The sequence below is a fragment of the Nyctereutes procyonoides genome, unplaced genomic scaffold (genome assembly GCF_905146905.1).
Source record: "Nyctereutes procyonoides isolate TBG_1078 unplaced genomic scaffold, NYPRO_anot_genome, whole genome shotgun sequence".
In the NCBI taxonomy this organism is placed as follows: domain Eukaryota; kingdom Metazoa; phylum Chordata; class Mammalia; order Carnivora; family Canidae; genus Nyctereutes; species Nyctereutes procyonoides.
Genome location: NW_026575146.1, coordinates 13,594,329 through 13,609,845, shown reverse-complemented (window position 1 = coordinate 13,609,845; position 15,517 = coordinate 13,594,329). Strand labels below are relative to the sequence as shown.

Genomic DNA, 15,517 nt, shown 5'->3' with positions numbered 1-15,517 from the left:
CTATCTTCTACTCCAAATAAGTAAGTGGCCTGATAGGTATATGTATTTGCTTTCTGTATAACCAGGAGACCTCTGAAGAGTTCTGTCCATTAGAATCTAAAATTCAGTGTGCTCAAGATTTTTAAAAGTTCATTTACAAACTATTTTCAACTGACTTGACTGAGATAGCTTCGTACATAAAAGGATAATTTATCTATTTCTTTATTTCTAGTTCCAGTATAGTCAACATATGGTTATTAGTTTCAGGTGTACAATACAGTGACTCAACAATTCTATACATTACTCAGTGCTCATCAAGACCAGTATGCTCATAAAATATAAATTATTTTTTCTTTATTTTCTAGATTTCATTTATTTATTCACGAGAGACACACAGAGAGAGGCAAAGACACAGGCAGAGGGAGAAGCAGGCTCCCCATAGGGAGCTCAATGCAAGACTTGATCCAAGGACCCCGGGAACACAACCTGATCCAAAGGCAGACGCTAAACTGCGGACCCACCCAGGCATCCCTAAATATGTTTTTTTTAAAAAGGATAATCTATGAATCCTTTTATAGCTCTTTCACTGATTGGCTTAAACATTGCACAGAATTTTCCTAGTGTGACTTTAATTAGACACAATCAATTAAGTCTCAAGAAGAGATAAAATAAGACTTAAGTCCAGTACAAAAGCGAACAGAGCATTAACTCCCCACTGCTAGCTTTGGCCAATAAAGGCAAGCTCAATTCCCTAAAAAAAAAAGAGACAGAAAAAGAAAAAAGCCAGTGGTTTTAGCTCTGTTGAAAAGGAGCCAGCGGTTTGGCATCTCACTCAGAATGAATGTCACAGACCTCATGGTCACCCAGGTGGCCCCAGACCTGGCAGGCTGGCCCCCTAATTACCCACTCCCACCCCCTCCACTCCACCCCCTCTACCCTCACACCCCACCCCACCCACAAGCTGCTCAGGTGGGGAACAATGCTCTGACGTTCAGGCCTCGGGGATCCAAGTGGCAGGCTCCCTCCCTTCCTTCAGGTCTTTCCTGGAGGGTCACCTGCCCAGTGAGGCTTCACTGGCCACCCCGGCTAACGCCAGGTGTGCATATGCACACTCACAGACAACTTCTCTTCTTCCCAGTTATGGCTTCCTCCTTACCGACCTCATTTGCTGCAATCTCCTCTGCTAGAAAGCAAGGGTCATGAGAGCGGGGATTTGTAATCATTTCCTTCAATGTTGTATTCCTAACGCTCCAACAGTTTCTGGCCTGTAGAAGGTGCTCAACAACGTACTGAAGGAACAAGGTGACAGGGTGATCCACCCCCAGAAGGAGCCAGTGACGTCTGCCATCTGAAAACTCAGTCGACGGCTCTGCTCAACATACGTAGTGCTAGGACAGCACTGCCAGGCACCCTGCGGTCTGATTCACACTTCTGTCCTCTACGTCTCTAACATCTGGCCGCCGATAGAACATCTATCACATTTTGATGTATGAAAGGTAGTTTACCAAAATTAACAGGGCACACCAGGATCATGGCAAAAGAAGCAAACTCACATTGTCAGACACCCAATTTGGGAAATATATCCAAAGTTTTGGATAAATCTGAAGCAGACAGAAAGGTTGATCCCCTCCACAAGAGTAACATGAAATTAGAAAAATCTGTTTCAGCTCCCAGACTCTAGATCTTGGGGCCTAACAGATCGTAGTTTATAATCTATTTCTGTAATAACACGAATAACACCACTCGACCATAACTACCATCCCTGGCTATACGCCAGATGCTTGGTAAGCCCTTTGCATGAATTTTTACTAATTCTTGAAATTATTTGGTAGAGACAGTATTTTTGAAATATAATTTTTTTCATCCTCAGGGTTTTTGTTTGCCTCGTCTTTACGCCTACCTGCCCAACCCAAACCAGCAGTGCCCAATGCCCTGGGAGAGGGACAGGCCGTGGCAAAACATGAGAGCCTTCCAGCTACGGGCTCCACAGGCCCTCAGAATAGAGGGACCTCTAGGCCTACACAGAAAACACACCCGTGAGAAATACCGCACAGGAGAGACAAGACAGGGCCTCTGTTTCCCCCACTGCCACCTCCACTCCCAACTCCTGGGACAGAGACAGTAGAGACGTACAGAACACATCCTGAGGTGATGGTGAGCCCTGGGGAGAGCACACCCCACAGTGCTAGAGCCCCAGTGAAGTGGCACATCGACTGGAGGGGAAAAGGCAGCTATTTATTGCATTAGGACAGAAAGTATCTGAGCTTTGCAGAGATTTGTGTCCCACTAGAGCATGACAACAGCAAAATGGTTCCCATTCCCTGGGGCACAGCAAGGAAGGATGGAGAGAGCTGCTCACTAAGAGCAAGCGACACCTCGATGCTGCTGCAGAGAGGTAAATGGAGGGCAAGACAACATGGGGTCCCAGAGGCCATGATGTTATGAAGGGATCCCCATCCTCAAACCATACCTAAGCCTAGGCAAGACGACGAGATCCACGAACTCACATATTTGAGTTCCACATCGCCAGTAGCATGGGGCCATAATTTGTTGTAAATTATTAATGGAAAATACAGTTCTGTTTTTTCCCCACTTGGACTGTGGAATTCACACTTGAGTTCATATTACCACTTGCATTTTACAGATGAGGAACCTGAAGCATTAGGTAACTTTCCAAAGTAACACAGCTGGATTTGATTGGGATCTGAGCCCAGACTCTCAATTTCTATGCTATACCACCACCATTGCACTGAAACACATAAACTTCATAATCCTCAAACTTCATCATAAAACTGATTTGTTCATTGCACCTCTAATAGAAAACCCAACAAAATCTCTCTCCTAAGTATAAGCTTAAAGTGTAGCAAATACTAGTAAGGGAAATGGGCTTTTATGCAATAGCTACCTTGAATCATAGAGGGACCCCAATAACCTCAAAATTATTTTTTTTTACATTTTTTTGAGAGAAAGAGAGCCCACGTGCACACACATGCAAGGTGGGGGAGGGGCAGAGGGAGAAGCAGGCTCCCTGAATAGGCTCCCCGCTGATATCATGACTTGAGCCGAAGGCAGATGATTAACAAACTGAGCCACCCAGGCACCCCTCAAAATTAATTCATACACATATATATTACCCACAAACAACTATAATTATACAAAAGTACAATTCATTGGGAAATAATGTCAAAAAAGTACCATGAAGTCATTAACATTTTTAAATGTATCCATATTTTATTAGTAATACAACTGACATATACTTTTAAATTTTTTTTATCATTATTTATTTATGATAGTCACACACACAGAGAGAGAGAGAGAGAGAGAGAGAGAGAGAGAGGCAGAGACACAGGCAGAGGGAGAAGCAGGCTCCATGCACCGGGAGCCCGACGTGGGACTCGATCCCAGGTCTCCAGGATCGCGCCCTGGGCCAAAGGCAGGCGCCAAACCGCTGCGCCACCCAGGGATCCCCTGACATATACTTTTAAAACAGTGATGCAAATGTGAAGAAGACACACAGTCTGTAACAATGTTCGATCCCCTGAAGGTTCACCAGCTGCAAATCCCTAATCTAGAATAAACTGGAGGTGTTACAAACCAGACATACAAAACATCCCAAATGTTTTAACCGAATTGCTAACCTGGAAAATCTGTTTTAACCATTGTGAGACTATGTCCATGACCACAGGGTTTTAGAAAGACCCACGTCAGACTATCTGCATGGTACCTGTTGTTCACAGATTCCTAAGCATGGCTTAGTGTAAGCAGTCTCAGATAAAATTTTAGATCACAACCAGGGAGACTTGAAATGTCTGCTTCTGTGAAATGTACTTTCTGTCCTGTCAGGGAAGTCACTAATAAAGGACTCTTTAAGAGAGACCTCAAACTGAATGTGTCCTCATTTATCTAACACTGCTGCTCCCTATGTCAAGTACAGAAACCATCCTCCTCTGCATTATGACTAATGTATGTCAGAGTTAACGCTTTTATTTTTACATAAACTTTTTAAATTACGGTCTCTCTACTGACAAATTGATTTTTACCCTTAAGTTTCCACTGAAAGTGAATGTTAAGAAAATAGACGGTCTCATTTCCAACTCCAGGTACAGTGGGATAACTGTACCTGGCACATTCTTCTACAGCAGCAACTGTAACATTTAAAGACATTGAAGTATTTCCCCCATTAGACTGTAAATTCCTTGAGAGTGGAAAAATATATATGCATTGTGCTCTTATAGTATTTATAAGTTCTGGATAAAGACTGATGAATGAAAAAAAAAAAACTCACGCATTTGATTTCTGGTGGCATACTCAACATTTCCCACACATATCCCTTGGTATTTATTTATGTATAGTGATATTATAATGTTAACCACAGTGAAAATTAAATGTATTCCTTCCATAACCAACAGTATTTACCGTTAATAGATCCGACAAAAAGACTTTGAATGGTGTAAATGCCAACTGATTTTAAAGTATCTGTCTGCACCATTCTTATTTAGACACGTGTTAATTCTCAGGGATTATACCGGTAAATTATGGGAACACAGACAAGCTCTCAATCACAAAGCTCTCTTCCAAAGCACACCTAGGCCTTCATGTGCTGGTCGGAGACCAATCAATTTACTTATTCAACCGCAGACTTTTGTAGTTCAGGGATTACACTCATCCTTTTCTCTAGCTTTAATAAATACTTTACCAAAATTTGACCTCATTAAGGCTTCTAAGGGGGCCGCAGAGGAAGGATGGATAGTTCCTCAACGGAAAATAGGATGGTTGAATCTGATGCAATTCAAAAATCACCAAAATTAATAGGCACATACTACAAAAATAACATTTTTTAAAAACTGGATTTATACAAATATCATAGATTATCTGTATTATGAGATAATTAAAACACGATAATTTTACATAGTAATCCCCCCCCCAGTAAATGAAAAGCTGTTATCATTACACAACCACGTTAGGAACGGGCTACTCAAAGTGAACAGATGTAGGCTGATGACTGTGAACTCCAATGATACAACTGGCCAGTTTCTGGCTAAGCTAAAAGCAACAAGAAAAGTTAATAACCAGCCACAGCCACCCCTTCACCATCATCAGAAACTCATTTGCATACAACACAAACGACCCACCAATCTGACACTGAAAAGTTACTGAAAACCACAAGTTGACAAGAAACCAGCCTTTACTGGAGAATACTAATATTTTGATTTTTAGCATCACCTGTACCCAGTTAGAAGATTCCTTGAAACAAGAAACCATACTCACTGCTCACGGGCATGCTGGTGTGGTTCACTCACTTTAGAGCCCACAGATTTTTGGGATGAACCAAGAACACAACTCAGGTTCTGATTCTTCTTTTTCCATCTCACACAAGAATGGTTCTCAAAGTGTGGTCCCAAACCAGCAGCACGGGTGGTGTCACCTGGGAACCCGTAGAAATTCAAGTTCGGGGCCCCACCTCCTGAATCAGAAACTGTGGTCCAGCAATTTGTGATTAACATGCTCTGGGGCCGGAGGGGGCGGGGGGCAGCTAGCTACGGTACCACGACTCGACCAATAACGCCTAAAACCTCAGAAACAGGGATCCCTGGGTGGTGCAGCGGTTTGGCGCCTGCCTTTGGCCCAGGGCGCGATCCTGGAGACCCGGGATCGAATCCCACGTCGGGCTCCCAGTACATGGAGCCTGCTTCTCCCTCTGCCTATGTCTCTGCGCCTCTCTCTCTCTGTGACTATCATAAATAAAAAAAAAAAATTAAAAAAAAAACATAAAAAAAAAACCTCAGAAACATGATCACAGCTCATATAATATCCACGCACATTAGTGAGAGTCCAATGTCTACCTAGAAGGAAGCTTGTTACCAATGCCACAATCTTTCTCGACAGTAGAGATGGCTAATGAGTCCGGGGGGGGGGGGGAGTCTTAAGAAAAATATTTTTATTTCAGAGAACTACCTGTTACTTTAATAATAAAACTACAGAAACGGGCATTTGGGTGGCTCAGTGGTGGAGCATCTGCCTTTGGCTCACATGTGATCCCGGGGTCTTGGGATGGAGTCCCACATCAGGCTCCCCGCAGGGAGCCTGCCTCTCTCTGTCTCTCATGAATAAATAAAATCCTTAAAAAAAAAAAAAAAAGACCCTACAGAAACAGAATGAAATTTTTTACTTATCAAAAAGGGGAATGTTTTTAAAAATTACACATATAGCAGTCAATACTAGAAGTAGTTTAAATATCAGAATTTTAAAACACAATGTCCATATTCTTTGGTATCATCTTAGCTTTAAATGATTAAGACAAATCAACATAATGTAACTACAGATCTCAGTAATTTAGAAGCTACTGAGTTTTCTAGGTGTGGGAGGGAGGTGGTTTGAGGACACTGAAAGGGCTTTACTTGCTGGGCAGGGCAATCACAAGACAAAGCCTGACACATCAACAGAAAGGCTATAAAATCTTAAATTCAACTCTCGACTCTAAAATCTCAGGAAGGTGGGAAATGTTAGGAAGTGATGAAAACCCAGTCCTGCCCATCGAAGGCTAGTGGCTCTGCTTTCTTCAAGCTCCTGAGGGAAAGGGTACAGTCAGTCAGGCAGGGTAAAATTACAAGAGTACTTATAAAGCAGCAATTTTTAAGAACTTCAGGTTCAGTGCTGGTTTTCAGTAAGTTTTTAGTGATTTTTAAAATTAAGAAACTTATTTTCTCTCCTTTGGAAGAAGAAAATACGGTGCTTAAGGAAGTAAAATAAAATTTTAAGTTTCCATTTGCAATCCTGCATGCATTAGAATTTTTCCATTAAAGTGCCACTTACTAGTTATAGCACTAGTTTAAAACACTTTTTTTTTTTTATCTTAGCGTAATTCAAAGCAAATTAACAGAAGGTAGGTATGTTTGGGAATCTGCTTTCAGGGCCTGGTTAAATGACAACTAGCTTTTAAATGGGGAAAAAATGAACTTGTTTTCTTCCTCATTACAAAAGCAACAAATCTTTATCACTCCAAATCATGAGAATTCAAAACAGGCTAAAAGATGAAAACGAAGTTCCTGAGTGCAACCACCATGAGAAAGGCAAATAATATTAACACACAGGGCAGCCCCAGTGGCGCAGCGGTTTAGCGCTGCCTGCAGCCTAGGGCGTGATCCTGGAGACCCTGGATGGAGTCCCACGTTGGGCTCCCTGCATGGTGCCGGCTTCTCCCTCTGCCTGTGCCTCTGCCTCTCTCTCTCTCTCTCTGTGTGTCTCTATGAATAAATAAAAAAATCTTTAAAAAAAATATTAACATACATGACCTACATTTTCAAGCCGTCTTCGTGAATTTGCGTTAGAAAATACATTTAAACTGACATTTAAGTGGTACATTTCAAACAGCACGTTAATTTTTGACTGTCAAGTCTCTTAGGCAAGGATCCAGATCTTATCATCCTCCCTTCTTGCACAGAGGCTCCTGAAGGATCTGCTGAACTGGGTAACTTGGATCCTACAAGACAGAGTCTGGTCTATGCAGACTGTCAAAGTGTGTTATAGAAGTATCTTAAAAGTGACTGATGTGAGGGATGCCTGGGTGGCTCAGCGGTTGAGCATCTGTCTGCCTTCAGCCCAGGGAATGATCCCGGGGTCCTAAGATCTAGTCCTGCATCAGGCTCCCCGCAGGGAACCTGCTTCTCCCTCTGCCTGTGTCTCTGCCTCTGTCTCTGCCTCTCTCTGTGTGTGTCTCCTGAATAAATAAAATCTTCTTTAAAAAAATGATTGATGTAACAGAATAAAGGTAAAAGTTCATTCACTGAATTACAGAAAAACACAGACCTTTTAAGATTCGCCTTAGAAAGCCTCGCAGGTTGAGAAGCTGCACCGGGAGGCCCCACTGTGCTGGGCAGAAAGCCTGCACTCCAGGACCTACAACTCTGGTAAGTGCTGTTGAGGCCTGGGATTGGGGTGAGGCCTTCCGTGCTGACGTCCCAAGTGGAGGGAGCACCAGGCACTGAGCTCACCTGTTGTTCAAATGAAGGAGTCTGTGAATGATGATGGGTAACAGCTCCCAGGCTAATGGTGCCTCTTTCACCTTCCTTAACCCACCACCTAAAGTTTCCAAGTCTCTTTGACGTAAAGAACCACCACTAACAGGTGATTCTGCCTCCTGCCTGCAGGTAATGATGCTCCATTTTCAAAGACTACAAATAGCTCAGTAGAACTGAGTCATATGGAATAACATCCTCAAGCACTGTGTTTACAATATCTAAAAATGAGTAAGTAGGGCTAAATCCATCATGTGCTTTTTTAATAGTCAACAAGGGGGGGGGGGGACCTTAACTGGAAAGTGAAATATGCCCACAGTCTGTTATTTTGATCACTTAAGGTTTGGTTTCCACTAAAATGCTTCACTACTCTGCTTTTTCACCTTTTTTCCCTCCAAAGAAGAGACTGGCGCTATGTGTGCATATTCCCCTCCTCCACTTTATAGTCTGTTACAAAGAATGCTATGACTCGGGAAGGGGGCGGGGCCTGGATGACTCAGTCTGGTAATCCATCAGACTCTTGATTTCGGCTCAGGGTCTGCACTCAGCGGGGAGTCTGCTTGAGGATCCCTCTCCCTCTGTCCCTCCTCCTACTTGTGCTTGCTCTAAAATAAACAAAACTTAAAAAAAAAAAAAAAAAAAGCTCTGACTTGAATTTTGTCCCAGGACACATGGCAGCCCATATACCCTGAACCACCAAGTTCCATCCTGGGACTCCATGATCCTGGGCCTAAGGCAGGCGCTTAACCGTGAGCCACCCAGGCGTCCTAAGAAAATCTATCATTCAAAAGTGGGCAGCAAGGACACTTGTTTTATCATCGACCCTAAGCAGAAGAATAAGGTTGATCTCCCCTGACATCTGAAGTCTGTATTTCTGGTACCAGTATGGCTGGAAGGACACTGAACCAGGAATTCAAGTTAAAGTGGCCACAAGAATGTAGTGTCCCCAGGAGACCCAGCACAAGCAAAGACAAATTCTTGCTGGAAGACTGTAACTTCTATCTGGGTATCAAAACTCCCTCAGCTGAAGTTCCAAGGAAAATGAGCAACTCACAGGAAACACACACACACAACACACAAGAAAACAAGGCACCATGAGTAAGTGAGCAGAAACAGATGGCTGAATTAGACTTCACATTCCAGAACAGACACAAACTATAAATGTTTAATATGCTTAACAGAAGCTTAAACATATGAGCAAAGGATAAGACTATAAAGAATGACCAAGCAGATTTGAAAGAGAACCAAATATAATTTCTAAAAACAGAACTGAGATGAAAGTAGTGGATAAAAGAGCAGTTGCGGCCCAAAGAAAGCAGGAGTTGTGAACTGAAGGTAAGAGCCCAGGGAATTATCCAGAATGTAGCACAAACAGAAAGAACACGGCAGGTTTGGAGAAGTGAGAGGTCTGCTGGGCCTTTTCATGCTAATTAGAGTTCCAGAAAAAGAATGGGGGAAAAGGCAGGTTCAGGAAACAATCATTTCTGGGAATTCTCTATAACTGCACTCCCTCCCAAGGCAGCCACTAGCCACGTGTGGCTATTTAAAATTTAGGGCACCTGGGTGGCTCAGGGGTTGAGCATTTGCCTTTGGCTCAGGCTCCTGTCATGATCCAGGGGTCCTAGGATCCAGTCCCGCATCAGGCTCCCCACAGGGAGCCTGCTTCTCCCTCTCTCTCTCTCTCTCTCTCTGTCTCATGAATAAATAGAATCTTTAAAAAATAAATAATAAATAATAAAATAAAACTTAAAACACACTAACCACATTTCAAATTCTCATTAGCCACATGTGGCAGGCAGCTGCGAGCGGGACTGCACAGATGTAGAACATTTCCGAGATCACAGAAAGTTCCACTAATGCACTATTCTAGAACCAGTGAAATTCTCATCCTTGGACCCAACAAAGTTCAAGCTGTGCCCACACATGGGCACGCTGAGATAAAACTGCAAGGGAGGAATGCTCCCTAGGAGGTCTCAGAAAAGGGCAGAGAGAGGAGTCAGGCCATCCTCAAGGAACAGCATGAGATCGCTAATTTGTTAGGAGTAACTCCCAGAGCCCACAGAGGTCAGGGGAACATACCTTCTAACCCACCTAGAACACTGTCAACCTCGAAACCTATCTTTCAAGCATGAGGCAAAATACATTTTTACACACAAGAGATTTATCAACATCAAATCTTCTCCAATAGAAACTCCACAAAGAATTCATTTTAAGTAGAAGGAAAATTATCTAGAAGGAGGAGGACTAAAACGTAAACAGAAATAGCAAAAATATGATAAAATTTTGATTAAATCTAAATAAGCATAGCTATATAAAAATAGAATGTCTCACTTTTGGTGGAAAAGAATTACAATACTGGGCAGTAACCAACTATACTGGAGGACATGACTGGAGTTGAATATTTTTAAGATTTTTTTTCTTTATTCATGATAGGCACAGAGAGGGAGCCTGAGGCAGGACTTGACCCCAGGACCCTGCATCAAGACCTGAGCTGAAGGCAGAGGCTCAACCACAGAGCTACCCAGGTGGCCTTTTTGTAATTTAATTCAGGAGGAGGGTAATGATAGTAACTTCGGACTTTAACTTAGAAATGGTAACATACATGCTTATGATAACCACTGGAAAAAACTGACATATAGGACAAACCTTCCAAAAAGTTGAGATGGGGAGGGGATGGATGAAATAAGAGGAAGAGTGGGGAAAAAAAAAAAATCTTCCGTTGGTCCATAAGATGGGAGCCAGAAATCCAAACACATCAGTAAACACAAATAATAACAGACAAAACTCCCTAGCCACAAAGACCACTAGACTAGATAAAAAAGGTAAAATTGTGCTATAGGATTTTATATATATACCAGGCAAATATTTATCATAAGAAAGCCAGTGAAATGACATTAACATCAGACAAAATAGTCCTTAGGACAAAACACACTGGAGATCAAGAGGGTCCCTTCATACTGGTAAAAAGTTCGATTCACCTGGAAGAGGATACTAATTCTAAACTTAGAGTAATTTTTTAAAAACACCATTTTAACATCTCCATCAAGTAGACAAAAGATCAGCTAGATACAGTAGACCAAGTGTAGTCTGTAAGGATACAGATGTGAACACATAATTAATGAATTCAATCTAAGAGACAAACATAGAACACACACATTGATTAGGGGATGAACGTATTCTTTTTATGAACAGGTGGCACATTTATGCAAGCAGACTATAGGAGAGGTACAAAGTTAGCCTCAACAAATTTTCAGGTACAGTATGTTTATCAATCAGATTCCCCAGTCACAATGCAATTAAGTTAGAAATCATTAACAAAAAGATAAATAGGAACACCCTATACTTTTGGAAATCAAACGCACTTCTAACAACCATGGGTTAAAGTCTCAGAAGTATGAGGTTTGTCCCAAGTAACCTGAAAACATAAGAACCAATTTCTCATTAGAAAAATTGAATTAGATTTTTTTTAAAAAATTGCTAATACCCAAAGTGTAGATGTGTGTTTTTCACTGTGCATGTATACTTAAAAAGGAAAAGTTTCCTAAAACACACAATTAAAAGAATTGGACAGTTTACAGTTGGAGAAAGAGTTTTCCTAGCAGGCCCTGATCTCACTGGAATATCTTTTGTACTTTCAAACTGGACAGCAAGGAACCCAGGCAAGAAAATCCAACATTCATTTGTGCAATAAGTTTATCAAGAGCCTCACCTATGCCAGTCACAGAGGATTCAAAGGTGAGCAGACACAGTCCCAGTGTCCGGGGGCTGAGAGCATCCTATGACACAGCCACTGGAAGCAAAACATGTAAAATAGCTGCCCAGACATACAATGTGACCCTGTAACAGAGGTCTGGGGGATCAGGAAAAGCTTTCTGGAGGAAGGGATGCTTTGAACTGAAAAATAATGTGTTAAAACAAAGGCATGTGGGAAGGGGGGTTATCTGGAGGGAAGAGGTCAGAGAAGAGCATTCCAGAAAAGAACAGAACAATACAGATGAAGTTAAAAAGGTTTCGGTGGGCAAAGTAAAACTATAATTTTCAGATGGTCAATATAAAAACACAGTGCAGGGCAGCCTGGTGGACCAGTGGTTAAGCCCTGCCTTTGGCCCGGGTTGTGAGTCTGGAGACCTGGGATCAAGTCCCACATAGGGCTCCCTGCATGGAGCCTGCTTCTCCCTCTGCCTGTCTCTCTGCCTCTGTGTGTGTCTGTCATAAATAAATAAAATCTTAAAAAAAAAAAAAAACAGTGCAGTAGAAAACTTTGCAAAAAATTTATGCTTTCTCAACTACTCCTTTCTCAATAAGAAAGTGGCTGACCTTTCTACTAGAGAATTTTTGGGGGCTATCCAAATGCTGTCCAGATATTCTATTTATTAAGACATTTAAAAATTATGTGTATACAAAACTGAATAGTTAGCATTTCCTATACTGTTTTAAGAAACAATCAAATCCAACGTTAATCCTTAAGGCTCTATTAGATAGATTCTTCCTATTCTTTCACTCAAATAAAGAGGTTTTTGTTCAGAAGAGATAACAAAATATGCTTTCTACTGCTCTCACTAATGTAGATCATGGAATAGTCCTGAGCAGGTCACTCATTTCCTACCAGTATTTTCAACACTCCACGCCTCCTTAATTCAACCAAGCACTACCGCAAATAGCTTACTTTAGATATTGGAGACAGAAAGTAAAAACAAAAACAAAAAACACACATCCAGGACCCCCAGAATCTTGTTAAAATGATTACTCCCAAAAGTGACTATATAAACACAAAAGGAACAAAATTAGTTACCAAAGGTTAACTCTGACATGGAAATTACAGCTACGTTATATAGGTATGGGTTAACTTTCACTATTTTCACGCTTCTTTCGATATATGTGAGCCAAAAAAAAAAATTATTTCCCAGGGCTTAATAAGTAAACTTAATTTACTCTTAAATCCACCAAAGGATTATGACAAAACACAACCTTCTGAGGTTTCTAGTAGAAGCCAAGACTTTACAGACATACTAGCCCTTTACCGCATTTGTCAAGAGAGAGAAGATTGGAGTCAGAATAATGTACCTACTTAAAAACTGAATTCTGCATCCTCCTTAGTGATTAGAAACAAAGACAATAATCCCTTTAAAATGTGCAGTTATTGATTAACTTTCTCTGGCAGTGGAGAATGGCCCCAGTTAAAGTTTTTCTTCTAAAAGTTCATTTCTTTCTATTGTGAGCATAGCAGATTTTTTTTTAATCACAACCATTCAAAGATAACTGCATCTCCGAAAAAAACACCTGAGAGCAATATGCAAGAAAATTAATCTGAAGAGAATGAAGCCATTCTCTGTAAATTCAAAGGGAAACTCAACAATCACCCTACACAGCCAGACACTGTTATATTTTTCATCACTTGAGGCTTGCAGCAAGAGCCTGAGCGCCACAGAAGTCTTAAATTTCATAAAAAGTTAGAAGTCGGTACTGAGTAGCATTCTCACCACCTACTCAATTAAAGAGAGGAAAGGAAAAACCCCAAACTGCTCTGATGTCAGCAAAGGCAGGGGTGGGGTTTCGGAGGGGGGCGGTGAAGGAAAACTTTCCTCCCTGATAACAATGAAAAACTGAGGCTGATTTGACACACAGATCATGGGAAAATAGGGAAAAAACCGGAAAACGGAATTAGGGTCCTCCTTAAGCAAGTGCTTCTTTGCTCTCTCCCTTTTTTAAATTGGAAGTGGCTCCACATCATGTAAACATGGAGATGAATACCACATGGAACGGTGATCAGAAAGGAGAAAGACAGACTTGGAACCCTGTTGAGTCAGTCGGCCTCCAGAGAAGTGCAGGTAATAAGGCAGGAAGTGCTTACACAGCATGGTCTGCTGAGGACACATGCAATTCTGGTTTAGTACGAGGAGTGCTGTCCTTTTCAACTTTACAGAAAAACGAAGTTCAGTTTTAACTATAGAATCAAGTTTTCATGAGGTATACCCGTGCTAGCTGCTAAGCTGGGTCCCACTGAAAAGGAGGATACAGGTAACACACATCAGCAGATCAGAGGGCAAAATACCACAGACGCTGACCACCGCTGAACACACATCTACCACAAACCGCTTTTAAGGCTGCAAGATGAGTGCAAGATAGGACGCATAATTGGTCATTTCTGGAATGTTTGGTAACAAACCTCAAAAATCAAATTTCCTGAGAAATCCTTGGCTTCAGTCTTGTTTTTAAAAAGATCGACACAAAATCATGCGTGTTACAAAGGTACCAAGTCCTACGACATCCAGTAAACCAAGGAAGAGCCCAGTTGTTGTTGTAGTAACAAGCAAGTAATTACTTCAGTTAACAGCAGACAACAGGTTCCCTGGAGGGAGAGCTCCATTTCTAAAAATAATAAGAATAATAAATAAACACTGCACCTAGGCAGATTCAGAGCACAGATTGTAACAGAACTGAAATGACATCAGACAATCTGGCCTTTTTTTTTTTTTTAATTTATTTTTTATCGGTGTTCAATTTGCCAACATACAGAATAACACCCAGTGCTCATCCCATCAAGTGAAATCTGGCCTTTTCAAAGGGATTTCAAATTTTGTATCCTCCCCCAAATTTTCCTCGAACCTCACAGGAACACACGACAACAACAGCTTAAGGTTTTCAGCAACCCCAAAGCAGCCCAGACACGAAGATGGAAGAGGGTGCTGATGCTCTATCAAGGTGACATCACAGAAACTATTTGCAAAAGTCGAGCCATTCCCTACACCACATCCCCAGGTCTACGCAGGAGGGGTCTCCGGCCAGGAGGCCTCCGCGGTCGTGACTTCCCAGTGACTGTTCTGCACGGAGAGCTGAAGCAGGCGGCGCGGGTCGGGGTGGGGGTGGGGGTGGGGGTGGGGGTGGCGGGGGGCAGGGGTGGCCCCGGCACGCTCAGGTAGCAAAGGGTGACTGCCAAGGCCACGAACAAGACCCTGGACTAAGCAAACCGCCGCTCCTGGCCAATGACCGAGCTCCAGCCAAAGTCCCGCCACGGAAATTGGGGCCTGGGCCTTTTTGCGAGCGAACTCGTTACTGAAAGCACCGTCGTTTCCCTCTTTGTAGTTCATTCACGCTGGAAACACACCATTCAAACTGAAAAGGCAGCAAAACAAAAGAGGGGGGGGGGAGAAGAAAAAAAATAAAAATAAAAAATGAAAAAAAAAAAAAAAAAACAAGAAAAATGAAGGAAGTGGAGGCGCGGGGTTGCCGCCTGTGCCTCCTCCCTCGGCAGGGCACGGGCTCGCGGGCGGCCTCCGAAATGCCCAAGTCGCCCCCGGCGGGGCTCGGGGCGCCCCCAGCCGCCTCCCGGGGCGCGGGCGGCTCCCCCCTCAGCGGCGAGCCCCGGGCCGCGGGAACTTCCCGCCGCTCCGGCCCGGCCGCAGCCCACGCTCAGCCGCAAACTTTGCAGACGGCGCGGCGGCCGTGCGGGGTCCCGCCGCGAGCCCCCGGCGCCCCAGCCCCGCGCGACCGGCTGGGGCCGCGCTGCCGCCGCCGCCGCCGCC

At 42.9% G+C, this 15,517-nt stretch overlaps 1 protein-coding gene across 2 annotated transcripts in view; it reads right to left on the bottom strand.

Moving 5' to 3' along the window:
* Nucleotides 1-15,517, bottom strand: part of SNX9 (sorting nexin 9) — a 112,624-nt gene that overhangs the window by 96,892 nt on the left and 215 nt on the right. The window contains exon 1 of one of the 2 annotated variants that reach the window (XM_055309590.1): nucleotides 11,704-11,833. The exons of the other annotated variant lie outside the window; for it this stretch is intronic. The gene's annotated coding sequence lies outside the window, so the exon portion shown is untranslated. Of the gene's footprint in view, nucleotides 1-11,703; nucleotides 11,834-15,517 lie in introns of those variants that run through there. 2 annotated transcript variants of the gene reach the window in all.